Raw genomic sequence first — 15,000 nt, forward strand, 5'->3', positions numbered from 1 at the left:
TTTAACTTAGATCATATATTATATGTATATCATAATTTTTAAAATATCTAACCAGTGTGGATATCTGTAGGCGTTATGCTTTTGCATATGTTTTTGTGTGTATTTTAAAATCATTGCACACGAACAGCTGCAATGGTCCTGAATGTGTTTTGAGCCATTTAACATATTTATTTCATGCTTCACAGACAGAACATTATATCTGTGGCCACATCGACTGTTCCGCAAGCAACAGTTATCTCTGGGACTCGTTGAGAGACACTAAGTGTGGTGTTGACTTGTGAATGACTTTGCTTTATTTGACGATGGCTGAATGAGAGAATGTGTCAGTTGGTGCACACGCTGGAGAGTTGCATTCTTTAGGCGTTTAATACCGATTATCTGATATAGCTGGTGTTCAGCAGTGAAATTCTTGAATTCCTACCAGAAGTAGATGGAGAGGTTTTGCGTATTTGTATAGATAAAGCAGTTGTAGAGAGGAAAGAGATATAAGCTTTAGAACAAAAGAAAAATAAAAAGTTTTATAAAATGTCATGAGTGTTGCCACTGCAGTATTGTCATACATCTTAGAAAGGGGCGCTGCTTTTCATAACCTAAATGAGAACCTAAGAATATAGTGTTTATTTTTTATATTATCGTGAATCTGCTTACTATTTGTAGCTGATCTAAATTCCCCTTATTATTATTCATGTTGCCCGTAATGTTATGTCGCAAGTAAGCTAAAGCGACGGCAATGTTTAGATTATTCCTGCAATTTGCAGAACGTGGTTACAGAGTCTTTAACTTTTAACCCAATGTTGTAACCATTTTTTGTAAGAGTTAATTCTTTTTAAGAGGCTGTGGCCTCTGATTTTGTGTCACAGTATAATTTTGCACTTATAATAAAACAAATGTACGCTCCATGTACACTTATTGCACTTATTGCGCGGTAATTTTAATGAGAAGCATTTTCGACGATGTTGAACTCGAGTTGCGCGTTAATGACCCGACACAGTGGAATTCGTCTTCGACCGATGCTCTCTTGTTTCTCCCTGCGCCCTCTGTCTCGCTGTTGCTGGGTGATGTCGGGAATTATTGCCATCTTTAACATTCCTTGTGCTTAAAAGTATCCAAGTCCACTTATCCATCTTTTGTGTTCAGAAACCACATTTATTTCAAAACAGAGCCTCGCGCAGTAAAACAGGTCACATGAGTTTTTGTTTCCTCCTCTCGGGCAGACGCGCCCGCGCACGCCGCGAGAGGAATCGGAGCAGCGCCCGCAGGTAAACTCCTGCGGTTGATAACACGGATGCTTCGAATGTGTTGCGGGCCTCCGTGCGTGGAAGTAATAGCCTCGCGTCACGTATGGAGGGAAGGGGGGAGGGGGCAATACCCTTCTGACATCGCTCTCCTGACATTGCTGATGGTGCTGTCACGACCTTCCTTCGACGCTGCAGTCTCAGCCATATCTTCAGTGACCTGACCTTATGACCTTAAAGCTACATACCTCTCTCTGACCTCCAGCGGCGCATCTGTGCATCACAGATATGTATTGATTTAGAATTAGTTATGAAAATGGTAATGGAAGTAATGGTAATAAAATGGTAATTACGATTATGTAAATGGTATGATGATCATGATGATGATGATTATGATGGTGATGACAATGAAGACGATGATGAAGATGGTGATGATATTGATGATGTTGATGATGATGATCATGATGATATGGATGATGATGATGATGATGATGATCATCATCATCATAAAGATGATGATGGTAATGATGATGCATATGATGGTGATGATAATAATGATGATTATGATGATGAAGATGATGATAATAATAATGATAGTGATACGATAATAATGATAATAGTTATACGATGATAGAGATAATTAATAATAACAGAGCTATATGTAGTAGTAGTAATATTAATATTGGCAATAGTAATGATAATATGAATAATTATGGCGGTGATAATGGTTATGATAACACTGATAAATTATTCATGAATTATTTCTGTTATTGATGTTAATAATGATAATGATGATAATAATAATGATAATGATGATAAAAATTGAAAAAAATAATGATAATGATGATAAAAATTGATAATAGTAGTACTAATGATAATAATGATAATGATAATAGTAAGGGTAATAGTGATAATGATAATGGTAAAAAAAATAATAGTAAGAGCAATAATAATAATAGATTAAAATAATGATAAGACCAATAATGATGATAACAATAACAGTAATGATAATAATATAGGTAATAATGATAATGGTGCTGATAATAATAATGACAATAATGATAATGATAATGAGGTTAGTGATGATGATGATGATAAAGATAATAATGATAATAATAATGATTGTTATAATGATTATTATTACCATTATTTATATGACTATACACCGACCTCATCGCCAGCGCCCTGCCGTTGTTCCCACCGCTCCAACAGCAGCGGCCGCACCAGGACACTTCTCTTTCTTATCGCCCTCCTCCAAATTATAGGATTTGCGATTATCGGGAAGAGAGGGGCCAGGTAAAAACAGTTTTGGAAATAAAAATCAATACATTTAAGCCGGAAAAAAGTCAGGTTAGTACAACGCACTTTGACAGTATAAGAAAGTAAGAACAAAAATCAGCAACGGAACATGTCTGAGTTGATCAAGCTAATTGATTGCGTCGAGGTACTCGTTACATTCAGGCGATCTTCCCAATTTAGCTTGCGACAAGCGAACATCTCTCCTGAAGGTGCCTTTGCAGGCAGACACGATGACACTGATGAGCGCTTAAGACGTAGATTCGGCTGATTAGAGCGCATAGAGAATAAAGGAATGGGGATGAGAGAAAAATTAACACTCAAAAGGAGGTAAAATAAACGTCCAGACAAAAAAATGTAATATTTATAATTAACTGACATTCCATTTGTGATATGTAGAGGACTGAACGCCCTTTCTTTGTGTCTATTTTCCCACATTTGCCACATTGTGGAAATGTGAAATCAAATTGGGAGATATTGGAAGCAATTAATGGCATATGCTCGGACCATAATTAAGAGTCTCCCTAAACTTATTGGGCGTTCCGCATGGCTGCAATCGCGTACAATACCGCAACAATTAGAAGTATATAGTAATGTATCTTCTATAAATGGCTGATTAGAGAGATGCTTAGCATAAAAAGTTTACTGAGTCAGTTAGGAAGGCAGGAGAAAATTATGATCCATTGGGAGAGTCTCGTCGCTTTCGTCTTCTGTCCAGGACGCCAGTCAGACTCTTTCCAGACGGCTGCGCTCGGAATGCTAATGTAGTTTTTCCTATCTTTACTGTAGTTCAGTCACTCGGCTCTTCCCCTTTTTTAGTCTTTCATTTTCCGTTTTATGTCACGGATATATCCGTCCTTTATTATTTTTTCCCTTTTTTCACCGCACAGTCATCTTTTCATTCACCTCCTCATGTTTTGTATTTCATTTTTCTGATTCCTATCCACAGTATTTTCCATCTGATCGTTCCCTGTGTGTCAATCTCCTTGTTGTAGAGATGTTATATTCTACATAGTTTTCTCGTCTCGTGCGGCGAGCCTCGGCATGTGGTAGAATGCGACGGCTTTGAGGCCGGAGCACGGGCCTCCCGTGTGAGGCTCACTGGCGCTTTCGAGACCCATTATGTTGGCTTGTTGAGGGTGGGTCTTCGAAGGCCCTGCCCGAACCCTGTGAGGTTTGTTGGCTGTCCGCGGGCGTTTAAGGTTGCATGTTCTAGTTAATCTTATTAGGTGGGGTGCTATACACATTATGATACACGTAGGCTACAGATTTTGGATCCTTTTTGAAGTATTTTTAAAAATTTGATGCGGATTCATTGTTGGACTGAAATGCTAAACTCCATGCAACTTGTAGTTTCAAACTTAAATCATCATCAGTGCACCCACTGTCTCTTACACTTTAGTTCAAAATGAAGTTTTTATGTAAATACATTTCTGTGGTTTTGGTCTCTTAATTAATTCATTTAGAAGAGATCACATGATAAAAGTTAATGATGAAAATTATCTTTTTGTTATTAAACCTAATTCATTCGGAACAGCAATTTATAGATGATTAGCTTGTGTGTTTGAGAAAAGCTTCGCGGCTCAGCCAGACATCCATTCAGGACACCCTAACGTCCTAGTTATTGTTTGCCAGTTTTGCTGGGTTCTTACTTTTGCTTAGGATCTGGCCGGGAATCTCTCGCTCAAACTATTTTCTCTACTGATTTCAGATGGCGGCCGACTGAGCGAGCAAGAGTTTTCCAGGTGCAGCCACGTTACAGGTGAGTAGGTGTAGTCAGCCAGGACTCGGAGGCGAGGGAAAGGTGAATTTGGTGCTGGAGTAAAATGGCATCGTTCGAATAACGACAAACTCAGAGGCAGATCGTGGCAGTAAAGGGAATAAGAAAATAAATTAGGAAGAATCATAATTACAATATGAGTCTTTGCTGAGTGCGAGATTTCCACCATTGTATACGCTGGAAGTGAAATGCAGAGCCTTCATTGTCGCTACGCGTTTCTAATATGTACATCATCAGATAGTAGAAACATTCACTTCAGTGAACGTTTTATGTTATGATGAAGGAGCGACATAATGAAGTATATGTCGAGAACAATCTGATTACTGAAATAAAACTACATAGGTCGTACAGAATTTAAACGAGTTGATTGTCATCGAGATGTAAGACGCTTATTAGTTAACGATTTCCCTTGACTCTTCGCTCATAACCACTCTGCTGTTAACGTAGCTTTTCGTTCAGCTTGTGTGTAAACATTGTGGTCGCAGTGAACATCCCTCTTTTCGCGAAGCTGGCTTGGACTAAAGGGGGCAATGCAAGTGAGAGTTTGGCAAGTCCGTTGTGAGCTTATTCAGCGTGTGAATTGTGAATCAAGTACTGCTCTAACTTATGTAATTGGGTTTTGTTTTGTTTTACTCGTTCATTTTTCTACCTTCCCCCTGGCATCACTTTTGCCGCCCTCTCTCTCCCAACTCGGGCGTGCATCGGCGGATGAGTGAGACAGCAGCAGCGGAGCCGAGGGACTGAGGAGGCGAGTCAGAGAAAAGACATTCTCGCGCGCGCGCTTATCGGTGTACCTTGTTTTGTTTGTTTGAATGTCATTGTCTGATTGGCTGTGGGATTTTAACTCGACGGAGGAGATTCCTTTTAATAAGCTTGAGAATGCCGTCGGAAACCCCACTGAACTGAAGAGACAATGGGTGCATAAAAGGCTCAAGACTTTTATGCAGAGGGTTGGGCACTGCCTTCTGATAATATTGTTGTCGAGAAAATTATTCAAACGATTGCAATACGCCATACACAAAAAAACAACAACATATTATTTCAAAAATATTAAAAACTTAAAAGTTGATGTTTTACAGCGAAAAGTTTTATTCTGTTCATATAATATTTTTTGGAAAAATCATCCAGGCGAAGTGCTTTCTAGAATCTCGTTTTTTTTTCTGCATTTGTAGATTTACTTGTATTCCTGATAGCGGCATAACCTTGGTCACAGAGCGCATCATATACCCCACCGCGTCGCTGACTCGCCGCAAAGAGCGCGAACGAACAAACAAAAAACGAACAGACTGATAATTACTGAGGTAGGTTGGCAGGCTGCTGGGAAACAAGCAAATATTCTCGTTGAATCAGTTAGGGAAGCAAGCAATCGCAGCGCTTCTATCTGACAGTCTTGGCAACAGTGGCCTAAAGGCTAGTCCGTATGTCAGGAAGAAAGAGAACAGCAAGAGCAAGAAGTGCCGTTCAAAACATGAGACAAAAACAGGAAATGAGTATTCGAAAAATGAGGTGGAACCTGAATGGTCGCACACAAATGCTGAATAAGTGAAAGCGAAGTCGTTATTGACGTAGTTTCAGAAAAAGGAGAAGAAAGGGGAAGGAAAGAAAAAGCATAAAGGGCTTGCAGAACAATCACGACAAGCAGTAGTGGGAATATAACATAGCCGGAACTTTCTGCACCATCTAGAAAGTTATGTAAAAAAGATGTCTAAGGATGTGGGCGATCAAGTCGCTGTCACTTGGGGTTGGCACCGCTTTGTAGGGCGGCCCCTCCCCCCTCCCCCCTCCCACCCCCTAAAAACCTCGCCGTGGAAGGACGAGAGGTCGGCCTTTCGCGGGACTGCGTTATTGTTGGTGTCTCGAAGCGCGGAGATCATACCAAGGTGTTCCCACGGTCGAAATCACAGCGCGCTGAGAGCGTTTCCGCAAAGTTCATTTTCGGAGGAGAGGTTGCGTTTAGGGGTTATTGTTGGTGCTCAATATAAAAACAAAAACCATTGTCTAACACGTGAAAGCCTTACCGGACACTGCTTGCGTATATAAAAGTAAACGCATATACTGCACTATTAGCACTTTCTATGTCATCTTCGGTTAAGCGTACTCTTTATGTTCATTATAAAGGTTTTGAGTGCCTGTGAGTTAGTTTGTCGATGGCAAACACAGCCTATCTATATCTGTCTACATCTCTATATAGATCGATAAAGGTAGATAGAGAAATACAGAGAAAAATAAAAGACAGACAGGCAGACGAACGGGCGGACTGACAGACAGATAGAAAAATAATCAGAGGTTGACAGATAGATGGACAGACAGATAAATAGACTCTACAGTATGACCAAAAATCTACGAGAGTGAGATCTGACTCCTGTATCAGCAAGAAATCGTGCTGCATTTGTGCCATCAGCAAGGAACTAAACAGATTGAATGGAATTTACTTGCAGGGGTTTTCAGATAAGGTTATAGAAGCATCAGGTCACCCTGATGTTTTCAGTCACGCGAGGAGCTAGGTTGATGCAATGGATAAAGGGAGAGCGAGGAGTCGCGCAGGGAAGATGCAAGCAAAAAGGTGGAAGCGGAAGGGGAGGTCAGGCGCTGCAGGCGATCGGCGTCGGAAGAGATACTCTTAAGTGACGTCTTCCTTATTGCTGATATGATTTCCCACATTATCGTGACTTCCTCAAGCTGAGTGTCTTTCATTTCACTTTCACCTTTCTTATGACACTTTTACATGTCGTTTGGTAAAGTGAGATTAGATATTCCGTTCTCTTGATTGGTTGCACTTGCAGCGAATTGTATCAGATGGAAAGCGCAGCAGAAGGCTTTCCTAAAAGCAGCCGTAGGGGAAGCTTGACCCTGGAAACAAACCCTGCAGATGCCGCAGAGCCATGTTTCCCCAGGTAGATAATCTTGGACGCAGCAGACATTAGCATGACTTGTTAGCAACGTATCCCCAGTAACAACTGCAACTAGGAAGGCGTCCTTGGAAGACGAGGTGCTAGCAGGATATTGTATCCTCAGCGTCACATGACCTCATGCCCCAGTATAAACCCTGGCACCACGAGTGGCATTTCGGGTGCGAGGCCCTTACTCACCTCAGGTTGAGTGCGGTTGAAAGGGGGGGGGGGCGTTGTCAGCGTCAATTACATTCTAGTGCTCGTGGCCAAGGAATGTCAGTCTCCGTCTATTCGTCTGTACTGCATTGATGTCAGCGCTTCTTGGCAGTTATATATTCGGTAAAGGAATTATCTGGGATTGGCTAATTATCTCAAGTCATGTTCTTTCACTTTAGTTCGAATGCAATTAATTTGCAGCAAAAAAGTAAGTAAAAGAAGATAAACCTTTACGCATTCCTGCCATTTTATCAAGATGAAAGTGTTTCGACACTCACGATGAATATATTTAACAGATTCAATGCTAATTAAATTTGCGGTAGTTCGTATCCAGTCATGATCGACACTAATCAGCAGCCTTGGCGTTATTTCTGCCAAGGTGAATCATGTATTCAGTGACTTGGTGTGAGTTACGAGGTTCCGGCGGCCAACGGAACGAAGCGACTAGACCGCGTGGTCGCAGACTGCGGCAGAGGAGACGCACGAGAGAAACAGGAGCCTGCAGTTTCTAAGGAGGCGCCTCGACTCGCTTCCAACAACTACAACTGCGACTCGCCTGATGTCTTCTGTGAATGCTATTTTTAGCACCGGTTGGTGCCGCCTTGCTTCCACTTGCGGTTATTCTTTTCCCTTGTTGTTTTGCTTTGATTATTTTCTCCCGTGGATATGTAGGTTTTCTTTTTAGCCTGATAGTCCTTGTTCTTCCTCCCATATCAAGGATGCATTTCATATACAGTATACATACACGCTCACACCCATATACACCCCCTAATACACCCACACATCTTTCTCTCTCTCTCTCTCTCTTTCTCTCTCTCTCTCTCTCTCTCTCTCTCTCTCTCTCTCTCTCTCTCTCTCTCTCTCTCTCTCTCTCTTCCTCTCTCTCTCTCTCTCTCTCTCTCTCTCTCTCTCTCTCTCTCTCTCTCTCTCTCTCTCTCTCTCTCTCTCTCTCTCTCTCTCTCTCTCTCTCTCTCTCTCTCTCTCTCTCTCTCTCTCTCTCTCTCTCTCTCTCTTCCTCCCTCCCTCCCTCTATCTCTTTCCCCCTCTTCATCTCCTTCTCATCTTTATCTCCCCCTTCTCTTTAATGATAACTAATTTTTACCAAGTGACAGTGACGGAGGTCTGTGCTTCATCTCACGATTACCTCGATTGCCAGTTTTTAAACTGTTGCAGATATCGTTATTTTTGAAGCACTTACTTGTTGGTCATTAATACTCTCGTGCATCTTTCTCGGTTCTCCCTCTCGATAATTGTTTACTTGTGACAACCGTGTTACGGCCTCTCAGCAGTTTGTGAGTGCGTGAGTGATGTCGTGTCCCTCGGCCTACCCCCCGTCAGGTTGGCGACCCTTGACCGCGCACCGTCTTTGTCGTGGCTGTAGATTTCACATGGTAACACGCACACTGCTCACGGAGGCTTTATTTAGGTAGGAATGACGTCTTTTTCGTTTCTATAGGTCTAAAGGCGAGGCAGATAACGCAGGCTTCCACCTCCCTGGTGTTGTACGTTTTTTTTGGAAAAAAAAAAAAAAACATGTGCCGAAGAATGGCAGATGGAATACGGGTGATGCGATGGGTCGAATACAGTTTCATGTTATCAGTAATAAACATTTATAGAATACAAGACCTCGAAGTATGGCGGACATTATAAATTATCCAGTCAATAGATGAAAGCATAAGGCGAGGCCGGCAGCAAGCAACGCCGGGGCCCCCACCAGGTGAAGGGACTGTTTGTTGCTGATCCGTGCCTAGCCGTCAGTGACGTAATCTGCCGAGCTCTCCTTACCATTGTTGTAGGGGCATCACTTTCCCTTCGCACTGTATTGCGACACACGTAGAAACAGGTTCTTTTTCATAGATATATCTTCTAAATCGTCATCCCTGGACCTTTCAAGGTTTGTGTGTCACTCGGTGCCTATTTCGAAAAAAAAACGCAACGGCTTATATGGTACCTTCTTTCATCTACAGCAAGTGCAATATTAAGAAAATCCTTTGGTAAGATTTCTATTCATTGTAACAGCTTGTAAAAAAAGTGACACGAATACTATCTAAGAAAACAATACCAGCCATATAACTTTTGTTATTTTTGGCCTTATTTTCACTTTTGTTAAATTTTGATCGTAAAACTCAAGATCGCAATAAGCGATCACTAATAGAACCTCATTTTTCATTGTGTTGCTGATTGCAAAGAACTGAAAAGTCATACCCGGATAGGGTGTAAAAGCCATTACAGTAAAATGCTAAGTGAAAATGAAATTGCAAAGGCAGGTACGGAGACTTGATCGCAGATACACCGCAAGTATATTTTGTAGACGTGCCAGAGGCTGCGCCAGTTCCACCAGCCGTGAGAAGAGAAAGCGGCTCCTCCCCAGCGTACAGCTTGCCCCCCTCACTGCGGCGCAGTCGATGCCCATACGGCGCTCGCCGAATCAATCATATGCTAACCGCCACAGAGCTTCGTGCGCTGTGCCTCACTTCTCTCGCCTCACAGCAGGCTTCGGCTATTTCGGATGTCATGGATACATTCATGAAACAAGGGAGGCGAATACGCACACACACACACACACACACACACACACACACACACACACACACACACACACACACACACACACACACACACACACACACACACACACACACACACACACACACACACACACACACACACACACACACACACACACACACACACACACACACACACACACACACACAGAGTTGAGTTCAGTTCAGTGAGCTTCGTGAAGGCAAGCTCCACGGCCTCTGCTTTCAGCTATTTAAAACTGTCTCATCTGATCATCATTGAACCTTATCGCGACACAGATTCATATGTATTATACTGTACGATGCACATGTGTACTACGAAATAAATCTTGTGGGTGGCCGTAGAGGCGTGGTTGAGACCGTCAGGATACCTGGTCTGGTCTTGCTATTAAAATCAATCATCAAAGAGGTAATGACAACCAAGGAGTGTGTAAACAGGTCCGTCATGAAGCCTATTTCCCTTTTAAGTGATTTCCCACGTCCTCTTAGCTTGTGGGCCCATTTCCGTGCTGTCCACGCCCAGCCCACACGCCCAGATGAATATATCGATGTGTCAGAAACACAGAAAGGAAAGCGAGATGAAATTATACACCAAAAAAGGTAAGACTATGGTTGGCAAGTCGCCAAAGTGAATTCGAAAGTATTTTTAAAATGTTCAATTCACATGCAGCACTATTAGTAGAGCCCGGGTGATACCAGGTATGAATAACAAACAAGCAAAAACTAGAGTAGATGGACATAAAGAAAAAGGAATAAAAAAAACAACAGTGGTAAATAAGAGGGTATCGTGGCAAGCTTGGCAAAAGTGCTGAAACGAAACCAGAAAAGAGGGGAGGAAACAAAGCCAGGGTTGGGTCATGGATGCTGGGGGGGGGGGGGGGGGAAAGGCTGCCGTGGCTCGACTGCGTGAAGCGCCCGTGACTCCCTCCGCCGCCGCGGCCTGAAACTGTTGTCGTCTCAGGTATTCGCCATGAGCATACACGTGCACTTTCGTAAATGGACGCAAAAGCTCGTCTCATATGACATTGGGGTGAGAACAACGCAGGGATAGTTGAAAGGGAGAGACGGACTGATAGCTGAGCCTACCGACAGACAGATGGTTGGATAGGTAGACAGACAGAAAGATATATCGAAGTAGGCGGAAGGAGAGGAAGAGGATGATGAAGAAGAGGTAGAGGGAGATGCATAGGGAGAGGGAGAGGGAGAGGGAGAGGGAGAAGGAGAAGGAGAAGGAGAAGGAGAGGGAGAGGGAGAGGGAGAGGGAGAAGGAGAAGGAGAAGGAGAAGGAGAGGGAGAGGGAGAGGGAGAGGGAGAGGGAGAGGGAGAAGGAGAAGGAGAAGGAGAAGGAGAGGGAGAGGGAGAGGGAGAGGGAGAGGGGGAGGGAGAGGGAGAGGGAGAGGGAGAGGGAAAGGGAAAGGGAGAGAAAGGAGAAGCAGAAGGAAAGGTGAGGGAGAGGGAAAGGGTGAAGGAGAGAAAGGATGAGGTGAGAGAGAGGGTAAGGAAGAGAGGTGACGAGAGGGAGAGAGGGTGAGGGAGAGAGATTAGGGAGAAAGAGAGTGAGGGAGAAAGAGGGTAAGGGAGAGAGATAGTGAGGGAAATAAAGGGTAAGGAAAAGAGATGGCGAGGGAGATAGTGAGTGAAGGAGTGAATGAGGGCATGAATGAATGAGCGAGCGAGTGAGGGAATGTTTATGTGAGTGAGCGAGTGAGGGAATGAGTGTGTGAGGGTATGAGTGAGTGAGTGAGTGAGTGAGCGAGTGAGTGAGTGAGTGAGTGAGTGAGTGAGTGAGTGAGTAAGGGAATGAGTGAGGGAGCAAGTGTGGGAATGAGTGAATGAGTGAGGGAATGAGTGAGCGAGTGAGTGAGTGAGTGAGTGAGAGAGTAAGGGAATGAGTGAGGGAGCAAGTGAGGGAATGAGTGAGTGAGTGTGTGTGTGAGTGACTTTTTTATGAGTTTATTAAGACAAGTGATTACGTACATCTCAAAAGGATGAGGTAACATAGGTTATCCTCACCCCAATCTTAGTCCATCTTTGGGCTCACATATATTTTACAAAACCTTACAGCTACGTCAACATGTTGAAATATATACAGAACAAAAGGCAGGTCAATGACAAGCATACACAATTAAATGTTTACATATCAGAAGAGCGATATTACAGTGTAAACTATCACCCTCAGCATGCTAAGTCCTCTCCTGAGGTCACATAATTACATACTTGAAAATGTGACGCACATATATGTTGATAAAACATACGTATGCTCGTGGAGGAAAGAATTTATCAAAAAGTCTAAAAATATTTTTGTATTCAATAGGATGATGTATCATAAATTATATTCATCCACATCTCAATAATATCCTACTTGGGCTATCATAGTCTCGACAGAAGGGAATTCACAATCGGATTTACACAGTTGTCAACTACAATTATGTGATCGATGCAAAGTGTTTGTACTTCTTCAATTTTTTTATTACCTGGCCATTTCTAAACATCCATACAGCTTGTTCGGGGAGTCCAGCTATCTCTGAGTTTCTGTAAATCTGAAGCATGGGACACTGTAAGATATAAGGTGTGTGACCTTGGTGACCTACACACCCTGCATTCTTTTTCCTGTTCACCTGTCGGGACACTTAACTCCCAATAGTATTTATACCCTAACCTAATTCTCATGTGCACAGAGTCTTTCCACTTGCTCTTGCCCCTCCCATAAGTGAAGTCTGTGTTCATCGCTAGATGCATATAGTGTTGCAAGGTTTCGCTCGTCTCAATCGACTCGCCTTTCTTAATTTCATCATAGTCTAACTGTATATTTTTTATAATGTTCCTTGCCTGTTTAAGAGTCTGAGCACTTTGAATGTCCACCTCACATTTTTTTAGCTGACTCCTTCGCTACCTCATCCACAGCCTCATTAAGGGTGATACCGACATGCGATGGGATCCAGACAAATGTAATCACACGTCCCTGGCCACGCAGCTTATGAGCAATTAATCGACACTCGTTAACAATGTGCTCAAACACAGGGTCCCTGTTGTTAAGAGAGTCCAGCGCTCCCCTACTATCCACAAAAAAGAATGCATCTTTATTAATAATTTCAATATTTTTAAGTGCCGTCAATATTACCCATAACTCAGTCTGTGTTGATGATTACTCAGTCTTATCCCACTGCTTGTGGTGACCACGACACTTGCAGTGAATTGTCTGATGATAACCCCACATCCTGCTCTGCCATCTTTCAAAACTGACTCATCGCAGTAGACATTAGCAATGTCAAGGCGTGTTAGACTGTTTATTTTATGACCATATCTTGATTTAAGTTGACCTGGTTCATAAAGCCTCTTATTCATACAGAGGGGATCGACATCTACATTAATCGCCTGGTCCTCCTATGGTGGCGTGAGTGAGGGAGTAAGTGAGGGAGAAAGGAGGGAGGAAAAGGGAAAGGAAGGGAGGAAGAGAGTGAGAGCAAGGGAGCAAGAGAGAAAGGCCAAATGCCCAGTGCCATGATTATTTGGCGAAAGATGAGAAACTCTACGATGGACACCCGGGCCGCGTGGCGAAAGGCTCCCATCGCCGGGAATTGCCTTGTTGCGCGAATGGCGTTTGGTTACGTAACTTCTGGAGCACTTTCCGTGTATTTGTCTTCCTTGCGCATGATATACAAAACGTGCATGACTCCTAGAAAAAAGTGAAACTCATCGAGAATTTCGTGTATTCTCGTCTAACAGGTTTTCTGCTGCTTTTTCCAAGTTGACGGAATTTTGTTGCTGGTTACCAGGTCTTTTGAGAAGAACTCCCGCCGTGACGGCACCCAAGACGCCTGTGGCACTAATGCTGGGGAGTTCACTCTGCTGTTTCTGGCAGTGAAGAATCAGAATGCGCTACAGTGTTGTTAACTGCTCCGTGTTTGCGTTACTCCAGACTGCGCTCACATGATGCTTAACACAAAGCGTTCACATTCCTTTTGTAACATTCCTTTTGTAACATTCCTTTTGTAACAGTGCCATAAGAACTTCCAGTAGTTTTGGACATCCTAACGCTATAGTCACCCAAGCATAAAAAACGAAAATGACTGCGCTGTATACGTCTCAGTATGTGTATATGCATATGCATATGACAGAATGTGGCCAGGGATGAAAATTTTTATTAGAAACAGGATCTCCAGATTGTCAGCTAAGAATTCGGTTACTAAAACGCCTGTGTCCAAGAAGTCTTAAATAAGAATAATGATTGTAAATTCCCAGCTGGAAATAAATCCCGCTACACCCTGCAATTTTCACGTAGAATGATAATGGCAATGTAGATGATAAAATTGATTGATATTGGTAATGGTAATAACGATTATGATTAAATAAAAAAAAAAATGTTAGAATGATAATGACAATGAGGATAATCCTGGAATGATAAAATTGTAATGAGATAAAAATGATAATGAAAATTATTATTTTACTGACAATCTTCAGCATAACAATGATGATGATGATGATATTAATGAAAAAAATAATGATAACAGAATATTGATATTGATAGTAATAAGATAAATGGAGCATGGATGTGATGGCAATGATAATGAATATAAGGATGAAGATGGCAATAGCAATCGGGGCAATAATGAAAATAAGGCAAAGGGAAAAAGTAGTAAGGTTCCTGTAACGCGACCAACGCCCATATGACGCGGTTGCTACTAACAAAAAGGACGCTTTCTGGTTGATTCTAAAAGAGAACGAAATGCTACTTTGAACCAAAAAATCTTCTAATTTGCTGAAATTCAATGCTCTGGGAGCCAGCTTCCTGCCTGTGAAAATAGTGTTATTCATTATTATCATCATTGTTATTGTCATTGTTGTTATTATTATTATTATTAGTATTATTAGTAGTAGTAGTAGTATTATTATTGTTATTATTATCATCATTATCATTATGATCATTATCATTATTACTATAGTAGTTCGAGTAAAACTGATTATTAAAGTAAGGACTCCGAAAATAAAAAGACCAGCAATCGTAAAGATATTGTAATATGAGGAATGCAATACCA

General features: G+C 42.1%; 1 protein-coding gene across 4 annotated transcripts in view; it reads left to right on the forward strand.

Moving 5' to 3' along the window:
- The window catches only part of RhoGEF64C (Rho guanine nucleotide exchange factor at 64C), a 133,458-nt gene that overhangs the window by 92,451 nt on the left and 26,007 nt on the right, over positions 1-15,000 (forward strand). For 3 of the 4 annotated variants that reach the window (XM_086541727.1, XM_086541730.1, XM_086541728.1), the window contains exon 2: positions 4,243-4,293. The exons of the other annotated variant lie outside the window; for it this stretch is intronic. The gene's annotated coding sequence lies outside the window, so the exon portion shown is untranslated. The remainder of the gene's footprint in view (positions 1-4,242; positions 4,294-15,000) is intronic. 4 annotated transcript variants of the gene reach the window in all.

This window comes from Penaeus japonicus, unplaced genomic scaffold, assembly GCF_977035675.1.
Source record: "Penaeus japonicus unplaced genomic scaffold, GWHDUDI00000001_assembly GWHDUDI00000011, whole genome shotgun sequence".
Classification (NCBI taxonomy): Eukaryota; Metazoa; Arthropoda; class Malacostraca; order Decapoda; family Penaeidae; genus Penaeus; species Penaeus japonicus.